At 46.1% G+C, this 20,659-nt stretch overlaps 1 long non-coding RNA gene across 1 annotated transcript; it reads left to right on the top strand.

Annotated features, from left to right (window-relative positions):
- The first annotated feature begins 17,509 nt into the window (after positions 1–17,509).
- Positions 17,510–20,659, top strand: LOC135286794 (uncharacterized). Its single transcript, XR_010350844.1, has 3 exons — positions 17,510–17,787; positions 19,756–19,851; positions 20,375–20,659. It is a non-coding gene; the product is annotated as an uncharacterized LOC135286794 (long non-coding RNA).

Below are 20,659 nucleotides of genomic sequence, written 5' to 3'. Positions count from 1 at the left end.
TCCCAATTTTACTCAGGAAATCATAGAAACACAAAATACTCCTACTTTGGTGGAACTGATATTTGAAACAAAAACAGAAGCCTAGGCTACGTTTGGTGAACCTAATTATGATTTTCCCCCATGATCCATTATTCTCTTTATTAGCCTGTGACAAACTGCCTGAGGTTTCTGGGAAATGAGCAATTAATTCCATGTCCTCGGGGGCTCAGTTTGTGTGTGGTTTAATGCCTGGGTAATGCACAAGGTTTTGGGGGCACTTGGAGCCTTTCTGGGAAAATCCTCAGCAATGAGGATGCCTTTCTCATGGGACCAGGTGAACATTGTAAGATCTGCTCCATCCCCCAAAGCCCCGTGTTCAGGTGTTGTTTTGGGACCACATCACAAGGTTTGTCCCTGTACATGGCAGTCCTAACCCCCCATGTGTTGTATCCATCAGGAATGCTAAGCCCAGGAATATGTCCATTCATTCAGAGAATCTCTGCAGCCAAGGCTGACCCTCAAATCCTTGGGAATAAGGAGTTGGTTGTTCTTCTGTGTGAATCCCATGGCAGGAAAAACCTGGCTCCTCTCAAAATCAGGTAGAAATGCAGGGAGAGGCTTAGGATGACCTTGGTGAGGAAGGACCCACAGGCAGATTCGTGGGACCAGGGTGAGATTCCAGAAGGGATTTTCCTTGAGATTCCTTCCAGGGAATCCCAACCTTCAACCTCTGCCTGTCAGTCCTTCCTGCTTCCCCCCTTGGCCCCTTATCCCTTGCCAGAATGGGGTGCAGCATCACAGGGGCTTTGCTGTTTGCTCTCTCCAGAGGCTGGGATAAACAGCAGCACTGGATTCAGTGTGGAGACCTCTTGGGAACTTGGGAATTGTGGAATACCCTAAGCTGGAAGGGAACCACAAGGATCACCAGAGTTCACCTCTGTAGATGGAGCATTTCTATTTTGTCTCACATTTCTTCAGCCCTCTGCTGTGTTGGGGGCTTGGGGGACATCAAGGTTGCTTTTTCTGCTTGTTGCAATAGAAATTATCATTTGGATGAGAACAAAAGTAATTTTTAATATGGAAATTTTCTTTAACTGAAGAGATGAAACTTGTCATTATTGGGGTTTTGTTTTCAGGTTTTTTGGTGCTTTCTTTTTGATTTGGTTTGGGTTTTCTATGTTTGCTTGAGGTTTTGTTTTGTTGGGGTTTTTTTTCTCCCAAAGGAGAGAGCAGCAAAACCTCTTTGCTTTTGTCAAGGTTAACAGTTGGACTTTATGATCTCAAAGGCCTTTTCCAACCCAAATGATCCTGTGATTCTACATTTGTGCGAGCCTGCGTGCAAATGAAAGCAGAAAGTATAAATACTGTGAGTAGGAAAACACAATTTTTTCCCAAGTGCTGTAAATATGCTACTTTTTAAAGAGCTTTCACACACTTTTCTTACCTCAAGACAAAACTGAGCTCCCTGAGCACTTGTTAAAAAATATCAGAGGCATGAGGCCCATGGGAAAACAGCCCAAGAACTGGTACCAAGAGTGACCAAGGATATGCTGAAATTGGAATTTAGACCTCCAATGTCCAAGATGATTTGCAGCCTCACACAGGGCTGGTGCTGGAGAGAGGGTTTTGGGTTGGTGGTGCCCATGCCATGACAGCAAAACCTGGATTATCGTCTTATCTTATCTTATCTTATCTTATCTTATCTTATCATCTTATATCTTCCAATAACTTTTGTCTTCCAATAACTGTTATTTTCTAACAAGTGTTATTTTCCAATAACTGTTATTTTCCACTCAGGCCCTCAGTGTCTGTACATAAATTTTGCCACGCAGTGATCCTAGTCTTGTCCTCCCTATTCCAGAGGAGAGGATCAAGGGACGGGAGAGATTTCCACCCATTCCTTGTCCCTGCCTCTGCTAACTTTCAAGGAAAGTCCCTCTTTCACCAGAGATGATTTGCACTGCTCTGACTCAAGCCAGGCTGTCAAAACCTCTCTCCATGAATCCACGTGTTGCAAAAAGTGGGGGAATCTTCTGCCTTTCCAGCCTTTGAAGTAAATGGGAATGACTGGTGAAGGAAACCACTGAAAGATAAGCAGAACTTCATCCCTCTCCCCAAAGTCCCTGTTGCTACTGTGGTGCCAGATAAAATTCAGATTTGAGCTACTCCCGGATGAAAATCCATTTCCCCCGTGCTCCTGTTGACAACCTGCCAGGAAAGGTTATTGATACCATCCCTAAAGCCTGTGCACACTGACCTGTTCTGAGGGAATCAAACAAAAGCCCATTCCCGCCCCAGCCTGGGCCCACCCAGGGAGAAGCAGGCTGGTGGCTTGACAAAACTCAGATTATTCTGCCCAGAAAGCTGCACTTTTAATGGATTAAACATCTCTGTCTTTTGTGGTTGCCTGCTTAAGAAAGAAAATCATTACAAGAAGAAAATGTTGAACTGGTGTATATTTTCATCTTTTGATTCAGAGTCATTTTTCTTTCCTCCCTGCCTTCCTCCTCTCCTGCTTTTCTCCGTACAGAGGAGTAAATTCTGCCTCCGTGATGTTTCTTTGGCTGAACATGATTCAGCACTGCTGGTGCTCTAAATCAAGGTAATCAAAATAATCCTGTTCTTTTAATCCAGCCACTGGACCCAACCCTGTGTACTACTTTTTTTTTTTTCTGAAGGTTTGGCTCTGATATCACTGAAATATTGCAGCAAAATATCAGGAATAAACCAGCATTGTTCGTTCCTGCTTTCATCCCCAGCCAAACACCCGCAGCTCTCCACAGGCCTCAAAGAAGACCTGGCTGCCTAGAAATGCCCAAGCAGGATTCCTTCTCCAGTGCTGTGCTGCTGCAGGAGGAGGATTCATTAAGGGGAAAAGCTGGAATTAAAGATTCCAGGAAAATTGTACTCTTTTAGGTTGGAAATGCAAGATATGTCTGGAGGTGTGTATGTTCTATTTATCATGTCAGAGGTGAGGCAGTTCTCCTCTGTTCATGGGGCAGTTTTCTTTATCTCTCCCACAGCCAATCCTCCCTCCAGGAGATCTCTGCTGTCCATGGCCACTGAGTGTCCCTGCAGGGCTGATCAAATTCCAGCATTCCATGGGGAGATGCTCCGCCCAGGGCAGGAGCCAAGCATTCCTACCTGGATACAATCTGAGCCTGGAACAGCACAGCAGCCTTTGCCCACTGCATTCCCAGAGGAGCAGCTTTCTCCTGCCCTGCATTGCCAGAGGAAGAGCAGGCCCATCTCCAGCAGCCCTGGAGCTGCAGAGGAAAACTGCAGCCTTGTGCAGGATCCCTGCTCCAGCAGCAGCACAGCTGGCACTGCAGGAGGGCTGAGCCCCCATGGGATGGGGCTGTGCCACCACCCTGACACACAGGGGTCAGCTCCTCCTCTGACTCTGGCTGTGATGTTTTGTAATACTGCTTTTTTTTTTTTCCTAGTAAAGAGCTGTTATTCCTGCTCCCTTATCTTTGACTGAGAGACCCTTAATTTCAAAATTATAATTATATTTATTTATTAAATGATAATAAATTGTAAATATTTAATGAATTACCAAGTTATTATTACATTAAATGAAATTATCATTATAAAAAAATTAATGTCAAAAATATAATTTAGAGGGAAGGAGTTTTACATTTTCCATTTCAAAGGAGGCTCCTGCCTTCCTTAGCAGACATCTGTCTTTTCAAAGCAAGACATGTACAGGGAAAGAAAACCCCACAGCAACACAATAAACATCAAAGAGGATCCTGGGCCAGCTCTGGGCTGATGTCAACCAGCAGAGCTCTGACAATGTCCAAAGCTATCCCTTCTTAGTCCAGATGGAGATTTCACCCAAGATATTCCATCTGAGGCTCCCGTTTGCCATGCAAGGATGTGGAGTGGTGGTTTTTCCCATGAAGCCCTAAAAAACGAGCTCCTGCGTTCATTTTCTCCACATCCACCGAGCTCTGCTGATCCATCCCAAGGTCTGCTGTGGTCTCTGTCCCCTCTCCAGCCCACCCAGGCTGCTGGAGGTCACTTCCACCAGTGGGAATGGTGCTGGTGGAATGGATTTGCCTCTTGAGGGACTGGGAGGTTGATAAAGAATTTGGGAACTCCACCAGCAAGGTGGGTAATATCTGATATCCCAGTTTTTGGTCTTTGCTTGTGCTCTAAATCTCTTCTTTGCTGCATGAGTGGCTTTCTCCTCTTCTTTCCACATCTAATCTTCCTGGAAAGCAGAAGTTTTCAATTTAGATACATTTAATCCCAGCTATGTTGTTTAAAGGATTAAACTGATATCCTATGTCGTGCCAGAATGGATAATATGAGGAAATTGGACAAAACTAAGTATCAGTGTAAGATTCCATTGCTCACTGGAGATGTTCCCAAGTTTTGGACCTTTTTTAGGAAAGGAAACACCTGCTGCCTTCCATATGACCACTACAGGTGATTACCACTGTTAAAAAATAGAAGTTTTGGTGCCTAAATCTTAAAATGCAGAAAATTATAGATATAGATGTACCTAAATCCACAGCTTCTGAAAATTCTGTGTGTGTTCTTCCTGATTTTTTTTTTTTTTTTAGAGAATATGAGGTCTGGAAATCAGCATGAACAATTAAATGCTACATCCAGTCTCTCTCCACTGATATCAGGGAGGCTGCATCAATTCCTCGTTTGAAACCTTGGCTCTGAGAAGTTGCTAAAAGTTCCTGGGAAGGAACCAGCTCAAAGTTTCAAGGAATCTCACTGAGAAGTTATGAGTAACAGGAAAAAAACCAAAGGCCAAAGCTGGCTTTCCAGCTAACCATTTATTTTTCCCAGAGAAGTCCCTTATTAATTTTTATGGTGCATAAATACCAGAAAACGAGACACCATTAATTAGTGACTGGTTTTGGTCTTCGTACTCAACTCAGTTCAATCCAAGCCAAACTGGGATTTTTTTCCTTTATTTTTTTAAGAGTAAAAGAAAAGTTCAGATGTGGATTGATAGATAGATTTTGGTGTTTGTTTGATTTTCTGAGCAAGTCTGATTCTAATTTAAATTAGTGCAGTTTTCTTTTTGTTCCAGTCAATGGGACCCTCTCTCAAAAAATACTTTTCTTCACCTCCACCCCCAATATTCCAGGATGTGCATCATGGTGCTTTAGGGATGGATACAGCACTTGGAAGAGCGAACTCCTCTTGGTTTAGATCTTGACCCGAAATCTATTGGCTCAACACAGATATCCATGGGCATCCTTAGGGTGATGAGAGAGCCCTTTGGGAAGAGCCTTGCTGAGATGGATGAGTGCTGGATTTGCAATCCCTCTCAGACAACATTCCCACCCTAAAAACAGGACAAAAAGGGCAGGAGATGATTCCCAGCAGATCTCTGCACCGCTCAAGAAACATATTGGCTGCCAGAATAGCACCAACAATATTTTCCTCTTCTGACAGAGGAATCCTTGGAGCTGACCTTCACCCCTCATCTCTCACAAGGGCTGTCACCCAGAGGATTGGGATGGGTCCCTCGCTGTAATGCAGGGAGACAGATATTCCCTCAGCCCTGATTAGCTGCAGTTTGGAGAAGATATCCTTGACAGACCTGGCCAATCTGCAGTTTCTCTTTGCTTTCAGTTCCTGGCAGGTGTTTTCCTCACGTGGAGCTTGGTTTTAGGCTTATATGGAAGACCCATCCTTCAAAAAATTGCAGATAATCACACCAGGAATCTGCTCTACAAAATTCCTGAGCCTGAGAGGATTTGATGATGCCTCAGGTTTTAGCTTTTCTATTTTCAGATTCTGTGCTGCTTTAGTCTGGGGGTCTGAGCTTCACATCAGGGCATGCTGAGCTCTCTGCACAGAGCAGGGAGACAAAACAATTCCTGCTCCAGCTGGGCACCAAGGACAAAGGATCCAAATCTCAGCCCAAGAGCACAAACCCCGTGGGCTGGAGAGAGAAAAACAAGCAGGATGGGACTGCAGGGGCTGCAGCTGGGATTGGACACTGAACTGCAATGTGCACATGGAGCAGAGCTGAGCCCAGGGAGAGACCCCGGCAGCGCTCGTGCATTTTGGGACCATTTGGGTTCATCTTGGGTGCAGCCCTGGCTGGGCTCTGGTGCTGCCCAAGGTGGATCCATGGAGGAGATCCTTTGAATAAATCCCTGCTTTATTCTTTATTCTTTAGCTCTGTCCAGTCTCTGTTCTAGGTCAGCCTTCTCAAGGCATCAATGAGTGCCCTGAGCTATTGGCCACTGGCGCTGGTCAAGGATGATGTTCCCTGAGCCTGCATCTGCCAGTAAATAACACAGAAGTCTGACTTTTAATCCGTTTGAATTTTGGAGATGTGCCTTAAGTGCTGTGTTAACCTTTCTCTTGCCAGGCTGTGTTTCAGGGCTGGCTGCAAAACTGATTCCAGCTCAACACCCAGAAGTCCACAAGGGGTTTAGAAAGAGCATTCTTCAGCACCTAAACTCACTTAGATATCAAGAAAAAAAGTGAAATCTAAATATCTAATCCCAGTTTGGTTTGAAAACCTTGGAGATTGGATTCACTGGCAAGTTCATACACTCTTATGTCTGAACAATACATCCCCAACACAAAGCAATAATATCCTCCTGCAGAGACCAACTTTGAGTTTTGTGTCAAGGTCTCATTGCAGATCCAACACTTCTGCTCCAATTCCCACCAAGTCAGGGAAAGAAATCCACCTTATGAGGTGTTTTTCTGTATCCTCTACTGTCCCACTGGATGAAAGATTAGATTGGTTACACCTCGTGCTGGTTTGAGGTGTAAAATTCTTGGGAAATCTCTCCATCTGGAACAGATTTGCTTCACTTAGGGTGAGGGTATTGCTGGAATGTGACTGGGTCCAGCTGAGAGAGGAGTTACATTGGTCACTGCACAGATGGTCTAACAGCCAAGCTAAAAATTTACCTTCCAAATGAAGAATTCCTCCTTTTTCTCCTCCCTTTAAAAAATTTTGATTACACAAATGACCTCTCTATCAGCTGGAGGAGTGTGCACATTTAGCTTGAAAAGATAGGTAAGGACTGAAAGTTTCGAAGATTTCATCAACCCCCAAAAGGAGGAGGTGGAAAGGAGGTAAAATTGACTTTTTCTGCCTCACTCTGCTGTGGTTTCCTCTCCAGTTCTCAACGTCCCACCTCACTCACAGCTGTTGTGTGGTAAAACCATCATGGAACATCCATCAACCCATCCATGTCATTGCTTGGGTATTTTTCACCACTTTTTGCTTAATGAGATAATTATTAAACAGAAGGATTAATTCCAGAAGCCAATATAAATCAGAGCAAGAAGCACAGCGCACTGAAAGCATTTTGCCTCCAGGCTCTGCCAGACCTTTGGAATGAGAAGACAATGTAAAAATTGGAGATCTGGGTGTTCAGACCGCAGAGCTGGGAAAACGGAGTTGTGTGAGTGTAGGGTGGTGAGAAATGGTGTGAAAATTACAGGTCTTAGGCTGGAGCACAGCTGTAGAGCACCCAGGGGTATGTGCTGCTCTGGCTTTCTGCTATTCTTGGCTCTCTTAGTCCCTCTGAAGTGGCAGATGACATCTTGAGAGTCTCCATGATCCGTGTGCTCTGGGAAAACTCTGTGCAGGATTTGCTGCTTGCCCAGGATAAAACCTGGAGGTCCTGGGGAAGCCAAAACTCGGTGTCATTCAGGGGAATTCATTCCCAGGAGCTGTCTGAGTGGAGCAGCAGGGATTTGGGAGCCTTGGGAAAGGCTCGTGGGTGTTTAGAGGGGTAAAAGTTCTCTCTGGGCTCTTCTGCCTCCTCTGCTGTTCCACCCCAGTGCTGGGTAACGTGTGTGGGCAAGGAGAGCTCTTCCAGGGGCTGGTTTAGAGCCCGGCGCCTTTACCAGTAAAACTGGGCTCATTTTTCAATATTTGCCTGAAATCACTGTTGACGTTACAGTTTAACTGAAGACAGACTCACTTGTGGCTGAGGAGATGTAGGTGCAAGTCCCAAGTGGGATTCTGGACAAGCCACTTGAGCCTCCCCCGTGCCTTGGCTTTTTTTTTTTTTTTTTTTTTTTCTCAGAAATGAAATGTTTTGGTTTTAAGCAAAACTGTTTTCCCCTCTTTAAAATGTTCCTCCCTCCCATTTTTATATTTTAGATGGAAAATTTCTAAAAGTTGGGGTTTGTTTTGTTTTGTTTTCCCAGTTCCAGTTCCTGTTGGAGAACATTTTTTTGTGGAAAACACAACTTTTCCCATAAAGTGTTCTGAACTCTACCAGAGGAAAGCACAATATGAGTTCTATTATTCTTGTGGTGCAGCTGGGGTCAGGACACATTCACTGGTCACGTAGCCTTACCCAGTGTGCTCTCCTGGAATGGGAATGCTGATGGGAGAGGAGCCCTCAAGGACATGGTTTGGGGTTTTTTGGGTCTATTTGCTCTTTAAACATTTCTAACCTCTTCTTAAATGCAGCCCTCTGCTCCCTTTTTTCAACTGTTTCCAAAGGGAGGCATCCCAAATCCATTCCTCAGGAGTTTTTTTTCTGTGTGGAAGTACCACACACAGCTCTTATTACCCTCTTTAACCTCTCCCCATCCCCACTCCTCATCCTCTTCCCCCGATCCCTCCCAAACACTTGGGCTTGGCTCATTCCCGAAGCCAGCTTGGTTTTCCTTCAAGGAGCCTTTCCGCAGCTCCTGTTGCAAACCACACATTAGCAAAGCAACGAGCTCCTCCAAGCCTCTGTGCTGTTGTGAATCCAGGAAAAAATAATAAAATTCCTCAAGAATAACAAACATCCCTTCCCCCCTCTGCAGACCTGGTGAAAAATCAGGATGTTCCCATCCCTAAGCAGGAGTTCATGGGGTCGGCATCCCTGAGATCCGCGGCATGAGGGGGATTTTCAGGGAGCTGTGCCACAACACTGAACTCTTTCACCGACCCCTTGGTGGATTCACTGTCTGGTTTGGAGCAGAACCCACGACCTGGAAGGGAATGTTTAATTTAAAAGGGAACCTGGAGTTTAATTGTCCTTTGGTTTTGGCTGTGCTGCGAGCAAAGCCCTGGTGTGCGTCTTGCGGAAAGGGAGCAAACCCAGATCTAGTCAGGGCTGATTTCCTTTGGTTTATTTTGTTTAATTTGCATGAACGTAAACCAAAAATGGTTTAAAAGTGGGGTGTCTGAGCAGAGGAGCCGGAATGTGATCAAGGAAAGGGACCAAGGGGTGATTTTCCAGCAGCATGTTCATCCCCAGCTCTCAGATCTCCAGCCACAGCCTCTGGTTTCTCACTTGTCCCCAGACAAGATGAGGAGTCAGGGCTCTAAGAAAGACACCAGGAGCCTTCCTGAGGCTGCAATAATGAACTCTAATTATTAGTTGGATGTCTGGGTTTCTACATGGGGATGTATCAGCGCAGTCATCTGCGGAGAGGCAGACTGGAAGGCACACAAAATGTGTGGGATCTGCCCCTGGCTTTGAAGAGAATTCTGTAACTTAAAAAACACTGTAAACTTTCCCAAGAAGTTAATCCCCTTCCTTACCCTCTCTCTCCCCCAGATTGCTTGAATAATGAATCATCCCACCCTGCACATGGCAGACGAGGGAATTTTATTCTTAAAGCACCAATTTTCTATTGGGTTTTTTCCTAGAATAAAGTGTTATCAAAATCAAATTGTTTTCACATGATATTTCCATCTTTTTACATTAAAAACAAACTTCCAGATTAAAACCTCTCAGGAGCTCGACAGCCACCAAGATTCCAACAAACTGTGTCACTGTTCCTTGCTTTGTCACTGCTGCTGGTAAAAAAGCACTGTAAGGAATAACCAACTCATGGTCAGACAGAGTTGGAATGTCCCAGTCAGCACCAGTGGGAAAGGCTGTGCTGGAAACATCACTGGCTCTCATCACTCAACTTTTGAGATGTTCTTTAGGTCACAGGTATCAGTGCTGACTTTCCAATGTTATAAAGTCCCTTCTTTCTTTTTTTTTTTCCTTCTTTTTTGGCTGATATCTTATTGGTTATTTAGGGCTGCTCTGCTCAAATCCCTCTTTTTCCCACTTCCTTGTTTATGTGTATAACAGTGCCTTGAAGCAAGACTTTCAATGATGTTTTGCTCAGACATGCACAGACTGATGAAATCAGAATTTAACATCCATACAATGTACAAAGAAGGAAATATTTTTGGGAGATAATGGGGACAGAGCTGGCTTGTCCTGGACACTGTCACCCTTTAGGATGGATTGGTGGGGTGACCCTGTTTGCTCCCTGTACTCAGGGAGGGCCTTTTGTCTTTCAGTATTACTGGTTTTCCCACAGGGGAAAACAAATGGGGTTTTCCCACTTTTCATCCAGAAGGATTGTTAACACAGTGTTGGAATGGTTTGGGGTGGAAGGGACCTTCCCTGCCATGGACAGGGACACCTTCCACTCTCCCAGACTGCTCCAAGCCCTGTCCAGCCTGGCTTTGAACAATTCCAGGGATTCAGGGGCAGCCACAGCTGCTCTGGGCACCCTGTGCCAGGTTTCTTCACCTTTATAGTGAAGAACTTCTTAATATTTGATCTAAACCTACCCACCTCCAGCTTAAAATCATTCCCCCTTTTCCTGTCACTCCAAGCCCTTTGTCCAAAGCTGCTCTCCAGCTCTCTTGGAAGTTCCCTTTAGGCTGGAAGGGGCTCTAAGGTCTCCTGGGAGCTTTTCCTTCTCCAGGATGAGCAGCTCCAGCTTTCCCAGCCTGTGTTTATCACTGCCCACCTCCTGTCCAACTCCTCCCTGGCTCTGGCTGGGGCAGCCTTTGCTCTGCCCTCACCTCCTGGGTGATAAATGCTTGATAAGAGTCATAATCAGATTAATTTTGGGAGGGTGTGGGGAGTGATGTGAAGTCAAGGAGAGGAAATTAAATTCTCATTATGGTAAATTGCTCCAGAGCTCCTCTGTTCATTGGAAATTTCTGTACATACCCAGAAAAATCCACCCAAATATGATTTTGTTCCATTTTTTTTTTTGCCACGTCTCTGCCCCTCCCTTGCAATGACCTCCGTTTCCTTCAGAGCATTTTGCACAATGAGTGTCATTTTCTTTTCTGCCCATCCTTTCCCCATTTTCCAGCCTGGAATGTGGGATTAGATGTTGTAATGTGGCATTAGGAGCCATAAAGGTCAATATCCTGCCTTCCAAAATCACTCTTGGGCTCGCAAGGCTTTGTTAATGAAAACCCCACAGCCCACCCCTGCTTCCCTCTCCCTCCCGAGAAAAGGGATTTGGGAAACGGCTCAGGGTGAGAAAGGGGGAGGAAAATAATAATGACCAACAAATTAAATAAAGACCAAGCCTTGTCCTGCCATGCACAGGAGTCAGGAGCCCTTTTGCATTTGAGACACCCAGCAATTACCAGCTAATCCATTGGGCAAATGCAAGATGGTGCCTCCAGCCATTCTTCCCAGCCCAGCTGTGTTGTGTGGGGAATGTTTGCCGACTGAATTAAGGGACAAGCAGAGAAAATACCTTTCTTGTTCCCCTCAGGGCAGCAGAGTGGCTGCACAAAGCCCTGGGATCTTTGGGCTGCAGCTTTGGGAGGTGGAGGCCGTGGAGATGTCTGGGAAGGCTGGAGGAGTCCTGGTGCTTTTGGGGGAAATTCCTGGGTGCACCTTGGCCCCCTTCCTGCTGGGGGAATTCAGCCCCTGCAATTCCTCTGCTGCTGGCCACGGTGCAAGGCAGGCTTGGGCACAAACTGTGGTGGGAAAGAGGAGGGTGGGGAAGCCTGAGGTGCCACAGTCATGGAAGAACTTTGCGCCATAACTCAGGGACTTGGCTCTGGAAGCTCTGGAAAGGACAGAGGCATGGGTGGGAGAGGACTTCATGGTGAGCTTCATTTACCTGCCTGTCTTGGTTTGAAAGGTCAAGTGTCTGCTAAGGAAGGCAAGAGCCTCCCCTGAAACGGAAAATGCAAACCCTTCCTTCTGAATTATTATAATTTTGGAATTAAGGGGCTCTCAGGCAAAGATATGGGAATAGGAATAACAGTTCTTTACTAGGAAAACCAAAAATACAAATGCAATAGTACAAACAAAAAACCCAAAAAACAAAACCACTCCAGAGTCAGAGCAGGAGCTGAGCCCTGTGGGTCAGGGTGGTGGCACAGTCCCATCCCATGGGGGCTCAGCCCTCCTGCAGTGCCAGCTGTGCTTCTGCTGGAGCAGGGATCCTGCACAAGGCTGCAGTTTTCCTCTGCAGCTCCAGGGCTGCTGGAGATGGGCCTGCTCTTCCTCTGGCAATGCAGGGCAGGAGAAAGCTGCTCCTCTGGGAATGCAGTGGGCAAAGGCTGCTGTGCTGTTCCAGGCTCAGATTGTATCCAGGTAGGAATGCTTGGCTCCTGCCCTGGGCGGAGCATCTCCCCATGGGATGCTGGAATTTGATCAGCCCTGCAGGGACACTCAGTGGCCATGGACAGCAGAGATCTCCTGGAGGGAGGATTGGCTGTGGGAGAGATAAAGAAAACTGCCCCATGAACAGAGGATAACTGCCCCACCTCTGACAGATGGGATATAGAATCCACAATATCTTACACCCCCGGACACTGCCCCCTGGGATTTTGGGAAGACTGAGGCTCCTGAGCACCCAGGAAGGATGTGTGGTGTCATCCTGATTGCACCCAAGGCTGGAATGGCTCCTTAGCCTTCCTCTACTTGTTCCTCCTCACTCTGCTAAAGGAGCCCTCTCCTCGGACTAAGGGCTTCCACTGCCATTTGGAAAAGTGTCCTTCACACCTGTGTCTGAAAATGAAACAGGCTGAATTTGGAATTACCACAAGGGCTTGAATGATAAGAAATGGAACACAGGGCCAAGTTCAGCTTTTCTCTTAAAATCCATGGCTGTCAGATAGATGCTGCCAGTATTTTTTGCTTTCTACCTGGATAACTGAGAAATTTGATATTTGTCTGAAGCCAGCAGAATTTTTCAGGAAACAAAGGAGTTCCAAAGGCAAAGAGATAGGAAGGAAGGGTGCCTACAGAATAAAATTCCTGCATCATCATAAATCCCAGAAGTTGGTCACTGACTCTGGTTTGCTCATCCAATCTGTTTTCCCAACCTTGGGAATATTTTTCATTCTCTGATGGGAAATTATACCCTGAACCTGACAGGGTCTAAGGTAGTATCTTCCTGAAAAAGCAAGTTTTTCTGTGATGAAATTACATTTTTCCACTAGAAAATTTTCCATCACAAACAATAATCCAGGAGCCCTTTGGAACCAAGCAAATTTCCAAGCAATCTTATCTGAGTGGGATTTACAGGTTAATCAAGCAGGATTGTCATGCTCTAAATAAAAAGTTATAATTTTGCTAAGTCAGAAATATTTTGAAGGGAAAATCCCAGTAAATGATAATATCTCCAAAGCATTAGGATATAATAACCACATCAGTTCTGGATATTTCTTGACTTATTCCATAAAATAAGAACAGTCCTTACTCCTGCTCTGGATTAGGTAGCTTTGTGCCTGTTGTTATTTGAATTCCTATAAAATTCTAATTTCTAATATCCGAAGATGTCCAGTAAAGCGTGAGAATGCGCAATGTAGGGAATTCAACTGGTATTTCAGGTATTTTTACTAGTTTCTTTTCTTGGTTATGGTACTTTAAAATTGAGAATATCCCCTGAGATTATAATCAATAATCTCAGCATTGACATCTAGAACTGTTCAGGTGATAGATAAAACAGTAGCTAAATAAATAAATAAATATATTGATTTATATTGAATAAATCAATAAATTAGAAATACCTCAGATATTAGAACTATGTACGACAGACTCCCATCTATTACTGTCCTGGACTTATTTTTGGGAATATCTGCACAACTTTATCCGTGAGAAACCTATCCACCCTAACACCAGGTTACACAAATCCTATTTTTCACAAAATTTGGATTGAGCTGGAACATTTGAGGTCTTTTTTTCATTCTCAGGTTTCCAAAATCCTCATCAGGAATCTGCTGGAGGCTCCACTCCGAGCATTAAAAATAATTTCAGCACCCAGCCCAGCAACTCCAGTGACCTGCAGCGACCTGCTGGGAGCGACAGCATTTCTCCTGCCCAGACATGGGAGGTGCCATAAAAAGCAGGGAGGGTGGGAAATGAAAATCCCTGATTGATGGTGCTTGCGAGGGCTGTGGCCCCAGAACTGCCCCAGTGTTCATAAACCGAGGACATTCCACTCAACAGCTCCAAGGGAAGGTGTCCCTTTGTCACCTTGGCTGTTCTCCAGCTTCAGCTCCAGCAGGACCTCACACGGGGCCGTGGAGAAGGGGAAGGAACATGGAACAACCTGAGCCTGAGGCCGTGGCATGGCAGGACCCAGAGGAATGAGGAATTGGGAATTATTCTGGGAGACTGGTTCTTTTCCACCAGCCTTGGGTACAGAGCACGTTTGTGTGCTGGATGCTGTTGGGAATGTGGGATTAAAGTCCTGCAGTGGAGACCTCAAAGGCTCTGGTGAAGCGCAGCACTTATAGACCACAGCAACAGTGAAGGAATCTCCTCCAGCCTCCCCTGCTGGGGTTGATTCAGTGCGTGACTGAAGGGAAAAGTCCCAAAGTATTGTTTTTCTTAATTTGTTCTGCTATTGTCTGTCTTGGATCCACTGGCAAGGACAGAAGTCAAATCTTTTCAGGGGTACTAATTGGGATAATAATAACTAAAAAATTACTGCTCATCAGAGAGCAGAACTTCCCCTCAGTTCTTTCACCTATTCCAAATCCTGGATTTTACATGAAACCTGATGTGGGTTATTGGCTGTTTTTCTCCTTGGGAATTTCCTAGGGACAACTGAAGACACACAAATAATTCCAGCTGTGGTAGACCACGGTGAGTGGTGAAAAGAAGGAAACAGAATACACCATATTTGGTCTTTGCAGAAGATTTTGCAGTGGGACTTCTTTCTTTTTTTTTTCTTTTTTTTTTTTCTTTTTTTCTAAACATGGCTCCTGTGTTTTAAGGAGACATTTGTGAATCTGGACTTGATCCTCCTAAAGCTGCAGGATATGGGAATTGTATCAGAGTGTAAAGGAGATCAGAGGGTGCAGTGTGTGTGTCATGGTCTCACCAGCACCAGGAGATCTCAGTAAAAGGTGATTTTGTGTGGCTCATCCTGGTGATGGTGGGTGCCCTTTGTCAGGGGTGATTTTAGGAATGGAATTGTAGAACAGTTTGAGTTGGAAGGGATCTTAAAAATCACCCAGTGTTGTATTTGTACTTTTAAATATTTGTGTTTGAAGGGGAAGGGTGTGGAAAGATCCTGAAAGAAGTCCAAGAATCTGAGCAGGAATGGCTCATGAGGCACAGCTGCCATCAAGGGCCTCTTCTGCTTCTCCATTGTCCAGACTGGCTCCAAACTTCTCCTGCCTTTGATCCCACTGCAATTCCCAGGTACATTCTCACCCAGAGAGAGCGCAAAGCACTTTAATGAAGTAATTAATGACCTCTTCTGATCACTTTATGTGCAGCTCAGCACAGGCTCAGCAATGTCAGTGTGGATGATGGGAAGAGTGAGATGTAACCTTTGCTTTAACCCTGATTGATCCCACACTTCCCATAAAATGTGGAATTTAAAAAATTACTCTCAAGAACCAGCTCTAAGTCTAGTCTTAGCCTTTATTTCAGATTTCTTGCTTTGCTGCTTTGTTATTTGTGTTGCTGATCACATCCAGTGTCACTGAGCTGGGATCCAGGTGGGAATTCCAGGGCTGGATCTGGCCCTTAACAGAATTCCCTCTAACTTGCATTTACCTTGGAAAGATGGCTGAGAAAGCAATTCATGAAGTCCACCAGATAAACACATTCTGTTATTGTCTTGATTACACCTGGCCAGAAAAGAAAAGTCAATGTTTGTTTTTATTCCATCTGTGGAGATTCTGAGAAAGGTCCCAGTATTGACAACCAAGCAGCACCACTGAAGAAGTTGGATCTGCTTTTGTTGTGAAAAATAGAAAATATCCCTCTCCTGTTTTTCTTCTAGTTTGGAGCAGCCTGTTTTGGTAGCAGTGGCCAAAGGCTCTGGAGTGTTGGTGGTGACTGACGTGAAACAAATTTGTGGTCTGAGCCCATTTCCCAGTACGCCCAGGGGCTGTGTCATCCTTAACATCTTTAATTGTCCGGGGATTGGGCAGAGGAGCCAAACCCTGCTCTGGTGCAGGGGTTAATTAATGGTGTTCTGCAGAGCAGACGCAGTGGTTGGGAAGTGGGAAGAGGCACGGTGCTCTGACCCTGATTAAGTGTGGATTTGTGGAGAAAGCCATCCCCATTTCTGAACCTCGAGGAAAACCAAAGCAAACCAAATAAAGGAAAGCAAAGAGAATCACAGAGTCATTCTCAGCTGGAAAAGAGCTCCAAGATCATTGAGTCCAACCATTGCCCCAGCACTGCCAAGGCCATGACTAAACCCTGTCCCCAAGTGCCGAATCCACACATATTTTAAATACCTCCAGGAATGGCTGCTCAACCACTTCCCTGGACAGCCTGTTCCAGCGCCGGACAGCCCCTTCAGGGAAAACATTTTCCCTAATATCCCACCTAAACCTCTCCTGGCCCAGCCTGAGGCCGTTCCCTCTCCTCCTGTCCCTGTTCCCTGGAGCAGAGCCCGATCCCTCGGCTGTCCCCTGCTGTCAGGAGCTGTGCAGAGCCACAAGGTCCCCCCTGAGCCTCCTTTGTTCCAGGCTGAGCCCCTTCCCAGCTCCCTCAGTTGTTCCTGGTGCTCCAGACCCTTCCCAGCTCTGTTCCCTTCCCTGGACACGCTCCAGCCCTTCCATGTCCTAAATCACTTCCTTTCCCCTTCTCTCATCCCAAGGCTGGGAAAAGGTGAAATGTAGCTGTTCAAGCCTGATTTTGGTTTTCACCCAGTCTGAGGTGTTTTATCCTCATCCAGATTTGCCCTAAATTTGCCTCCCAGGACAGCTGAGGTTGGATTTTATCCCCTGGTTCTTTGGATGGGTGGTGTAGTTGATGGCTTATGTCCTCAGGCCACTCAGGGATTGTTGTGGGGTTTTAGGGAAAGCATAGTGCCACTTTTCGGCTTCTTTTTTCTACCTCTGTCAAGGTAGGGATTGGAGCTCTCAAGACAGGATTTCACATTCAAGCTTAGATCTTTATTTTTTCTTATCTATGTTACAGTCTCACAGCAGTGAGTTCTGCAGTATTTCACTAACAAGGCACAAAATGGCTAACTATCTAATAATTTAGGTGTCAGTTCTTAATTGGATAGTTTAGCCTTAAAAGACTTTGGTTACTAGGCCTTTTAAGGCTAAACTATCCAATTAAGAACTGACACCTAAATTATTTTCACTTTTAACACAATAGCTAATCACTCGAAGTCCAAAATATGGACTTTTTTTCCAATTACACAAAACCACTCAACCCCATGGAGAAGAAGGAAGAAGAAGGTGAAGAAGAAGGACCAGCCTTTGCCCTAAAACCTCCATCTTGCTTCACATATATTACTATATTCTAAAACCCCAGTCTCTAAGTTTTCCACCCTGTGATATCACACACTTCTATTCAAACTCCACACCCACAATCCCAGTTCTGTCATTCCATTTTGGAAGCTTCTCCACGGCCTCAGGTCAATGCAGTGTTCTCCTGGGGGTCAGTGCCTGGCAGCACAGAAAGTCTGGAATTCTCAGCAGCCAGAACTCCAACAGCTTAGGATTTAGATGATAAAATCAATGGTTTGGGTTGGAAAGGACCTTAGAGATCATCTTGTTCCACGGCCTGCCATGGCCAGGGACACCTCCTACTATCCCAGGCTGCTCCAAGCCCTGTCCAGCCTTGGACAATTCCTTGGACACAACCTCTGTTCCAGGTACAGATAATGTTTGCATTGCATTCATCTTGGAAGGCTTTGCACCCCTCAGCCTACAGCCTTGTAAAAACAGAGGTTGGGAACATCTTTCTTTTGGCCCAGATTTTCCCAGGAGCTTTTCCAAACAATTAAATTAGAAGTCAATGTTAGTAATACTCCTGCTCACCCGTTTGTAATTTGATTTATAATGAAGATTAAGGATTTAGTGCATTGAAGAGGCTTTAAGCCTCCTTCTGACAAGTCAGTTGTCTTGCCTCAGTTTCCCCAGTGTGAATAAAAAGTCTGTTATTCCTGGTTTTCTAATATCCATGATTTTAAGGGCCTTTGCTTTATTGTCCTTAGCTGTGCCAGAAGTGTTTCAGGCCCTGAGCACTCCACACTTTGTGGTGACAAATGCATCGTGGGCAAGAGCACTAAAATTCCAGCAATTTAGCTGATTCCTGTGTCCTGTGTCCCATTATTTCAGGAATTATTTCTCTGCTGTTTAGCACTTTTATAACAAGTTGATTCCCCTGGGGGCCAAAGGCTCCCAGCCAGTGGAAGAGAAGGAGACAGTTTGACCAGGACAAAATCAAACCCAGGACTCAGCCCGAAATAGAGCCGTATCTATTTTGAGAATTTGATTTCTAGTTTTAATTAAGGAAACCCTCAGATGGTCAAAGAGCCCTGTGGCTTTGCAGCAAGCACAGGAGGTTCAGGGCTTGCAGAGCTGACCCCTCCTCTGAGGCACGGTGGTGGGATGGGGATGCTTGCAGGGAGAGGTCATCCACACATCCCGGGGGAGCCGGGTTTGTGGGCTGGCTGGCAGGGACGGGAGGAGGGATTTTGGGATGGTGTCATGAAGGGATGGTGTCACCGAGGGAGGGTGACAAGCCCTTTGTGACACGCACGAGGAGGGCAAAGTGATTTGTCAGAGCTTTGGGACAAGGGGGAGCCGAGAGGGATCCTTTGTGTGGTTAAACACAAAGTTTGTTCCAGCCAGGAGGGTATTCCACGTGGGAGGGAACCCGGTGGCTTTAGGAACGTCCTGTGACAGAGCCCATGAGGCAGCTGCTGCCCCTGGAATGGCCCTGGCACCCCTGGCTGCAGCTGGCTGCTGGGCTTGGAACCGCTCCAGGTCATTCCCGCGGGATGGACGGGACACAATCCCTGGCTCCTGGTCATCATTCCCATGGGATGGATGGGACACAATCCCTGGCTCCTTGTCATTCCTGCAGGATGGACAGGACACAATCCCTGGCTCCTGGTCACTCTGGCAGAAGCCAGGGCTGTGCTGTGTCACTGCCTGAGGGGACACTCGGGGTGACAAACAGCCAAAAGCTGAGGATTTTTTTGGGAGGGAAAAAAACCCTGGAAGCAGTGCAGGAAAGGGGAGCCTGGGGATTTTTTGGGAAATAACCCATGGAAGCAGCACTGGAAAGGGGAGCCTGAGGATTTTTGGGGAAATAACCCATGGAAGCATGAGGATTTTTTGGGAGGGAAAGAGCCCATAGAAGCAGCACTGGAAAGCGGAGCTGAAGATTTGATGTGAGGGAAATAACCCATGGAAGCAGCACTGGAAAGGGATGCATGAAGATTTTTGGGAGGGAAATAATCCATAGAAGCAGCATTGGAATGGGGATCCTGAGGAGCTGTGGCAGCGCTGCTGTGCCTCTGCCAGATGTGGCTGGGATGAAGGCAGGGGCATCCAGCTGTTGCTCTGCTGGGGAATGCTCCCTCCAGCTGTTCCTCCTCACCAGCACGGACAAGCCCAGCCCTCACCCTCCAGATGGATCAATATTCCCAGCCTCCAACTCCCGTTCCTCAGGGCCCCTTGACCAAGGTGGCACTGGGGAAATCAGCTGGGTGGGTGTTTTGTTTAATGACGAGGATATATTTGTGTAATGACACGTTCAGGTCTCAAATAATGAGCTCAGATTTTTCTTCCCCCCCCCCCCCCCCCCACCCTCCCTTCTCCTTGCTTTCCAGGGAATGCTGGCAGGTTTGGCTCTGTGCATCATACCACAAAAATCTCACTCCTCCAGAAGAAGGCAAATACACGGAGGAGCTTTCTACCAGGCTGATGTATCCCACATGCTTTCTATCTCAGCTTGGATTTCTTCAGGCCAGACAAAAGGATCAAAGACAGGGAGGGGCAGGGCTGGGGGGAGCTTTAATCCTTGCAGACGTGGAGAGCAGGGCAGCAGAGCCGGGCTAGAGAGGCTCAGACGCAGCCAAATTTAAGAGCTGGTATTTATGAGCTGTGCCTAGAAATTGCCTCTGAGGATTGCAGAGCAGCTGGTGTCCCTTTCAGCTGACATTTGTATGGCTGGAGCACAGCACAGGCATGAGCAGGAAAGACAAATCATGGATGGAATTGGTGGATGCAGGAGCAGGAAATGGGTGTTGTGTGGTCCAGGTTGACTTTTTATGGGTTTATGGCACGGAGCTAAGGCAGGTATTAATCCCAAGGCTGAAATGATGCTGGGATGGGAGGAAATTTAAATGTCCTCAGCTAAATCAATCTTCAAGGGACAGCAGAGAGGGTCTGCTAAGGGTGTTCACTGTTCAGCAGGTGAATATCTGAGATTCTGCCATTCTTCTCCAGCTCTGAGGGTGTCCTGCGGTCAACTCTCCATTTGGATGAGTTACCTGGGAAGGAACATGAGTGGAATTCCAGCGAGAGAAAGAAGGATGTCTGCAGGAGGAGCTACCCAAGAGTAGTAATTTAAAATATATTCCAACTCACAAATATTTGAAGGATTTTTCCAAACATAACTCACAAGGGTTGCTGTGCTTATTAAATGCTTGTTAAGAAACTGCACAGCGCCTTGTCGCTGAGTTTTGACTGGGAATCATTAACACCCACTCAGTAACATTTCACATTCCAGGC

The sequence above is a fragment of the Passer domesticus genome, chromosome 1, assembly GCF_036417665.1.
Source record: "Passer domesticus isolate bPasDom1 chromosome 1, bPasDom1.hap1, whole genome shotgun sequence".
NCBI lineage: Eukaryota > Metazoa > Chordata > Aves > Passeriformes > Passeridae > Passer > Passer domesticus.
The sequence above is the reverse complement of the archived record's forward strand: the minus strand, read 5'-3'. Positions and strand labels throughout refer to the sequence as shown.